At 45.7% G+C, this 1,517-nt stretch overlaps 1 protein-coding gene and 1 long non-coding RNA gene across 2 annotated transcripts in view; both read left to right on the top strand.

The window, feature by feature from the left end:
• The window catches only part of LOC104128501 (bromodomain-containing protein 4), a 45,224-nt gene that overhangs the window by 42,913 nt on the left and 794 nt on the right, over positions 1 to 1,517 (top strand). The window lies entirely within an intron of this gene.
• The window catches only part of LOC118452537, a 2,754-nt gene that overhangs the window by 566 nt on the left and 671 nt on the right, over positions 1 to 1,517 (top strand). The window lies entirely within an intron of this gene.

Raw genomic sequence — 1,517 nt, 5'->3', positions numbered from 1 at the left:
GGGGCGGGGTGGCTCCAAAATTGGGTGGGATCAGGGCTGAGGGATTCCCTGTGCCTCCCACCTCCGCTTCCGGAGGTAGAAGAGGGGGTTCCCCCTTTTTCTAATACACCGGGCGCTTAATTTTTAATGGCTATTTGAATATATTTTGATATCTTTTGATAGGCTTGGCACTATTTCGACCTATTTCAATGTTTTAACTGATTTGCATCTGTTTAAAATGTATTTTTAAGTACACTTTAAATACACTTTTAAATAGACTTTAAATTCCTTTAAATCTACTTTAAATCTATTTTAAATTTTCTTCAATCTACTTTAAATCTATTTTAAATCTCCTTTAACCTACTTTAAATCCACCTTAAATCTACTTTAAATCCACTTTAAATCTACCTTAAATCTACCTTAAATCTACCTTAAATCTACCTTAAATCTACCTTAAATCTACCTTAAATCTACCTTAAATCTACCTTAAATCTACTTCAAATCTATTTTAAATCTACCTTAAGTCCACTCTAAATCTACCTGCAATCCACTTTAAATCCAGTCCACTTTAAATCCACTTTAAATCCAGCTTGAATGTACTTTAAATCTACCTTGAATGTACTTTAAATCCACTTTAAATCTACTTTAAACCCACTTTAAATCGACTTTAAATCCACCTTAAATCTGCTCTAAATCCACCTTAAATCTGCTCTAAATCCACCTTAAATCTACTTTAAATCCACTTTAAATCCACCTTGAATCCACTTAAATCCACCTTGAATCCACCTTAAATCCACCTTGAATCCACCTTAAATCCACCTTGAATCCACCTTAAATCCAGTTCAAACCTTTGATGCCCGTTGTCCTTCTAAATCCCTTTCCCCATCCCCGTTCCTCCAGAAACGCCCACATTTTGTAACGACCAAACCCGGACAAACGCGGGGGGGATTCCCCCCAAACCGCCCGCGGCGATGCCAGGGCCAGAAATCCGGGAATTCAACGGGAATCTCCATTTCCCATGGCCGGGGGGGCAACAATTCCGGGTGGGAAAACAACCCCGGCCAAATCCCCGAAGGTTTCAGCCCTGTTTCACGTGGGCTTAACCACCAGCTCCGGGCTGGGCACAAGCAGGGGGCAGGAGATCCCCTCCCTGGTCTTAGGCCGGCCTAAAGCGGCTGGGTAAAGCCAGACCTATCTACCCCAGAGGGGTTTAGGAGGACGAAGAACAACCTCGCTCAGGTTTAAATCCCGCAGCGCCACCCCGTTAAACGACTTCACCACCCCAAAGATCTCCCAGACCCCCGCTGCGTCCCAGCGAGTTCAGCTCAGCACTAGAAATAAGCAGGGACACAGGATTAAAGCTTGGCTTAGCTCATCCGCAGGGATATCTGGAACGCCGCGGGTCTTGCACAGCCGCCCGGGCTGGCTGCTGGGGTCAGCAGGGGAGGAGCCGGCAGGTTTAGGAGGAGCGGGGAGTTTTAGGAGGAGCTGGCAGGGTTAGGGGGAGGGGGGGGGGGGTTTGGAGATGCAGGCAGGGT

Source organism: Egretta garzetta, unplaced genomic scaffold (assembly GCF_000687185.1).
Source record: "Egretta garzetta isolate BGI_Z169 unplaced genomic scaffold, ASM68718v1 scaffold576, whole genome shotgun sequence".
Taxonomy (NCBI): domain Eukaryota; kingdom Metazoa; phylum Chordata; class Aves; order Pelecaniformes; family Ardeidae; genus Egretta; species Egretta garzetta.
The sequence above is the reverse complement of the archived record's forward strand: the minus strand, read 5'-3'. Positions and strand labels throughout refer to the sequence as shown.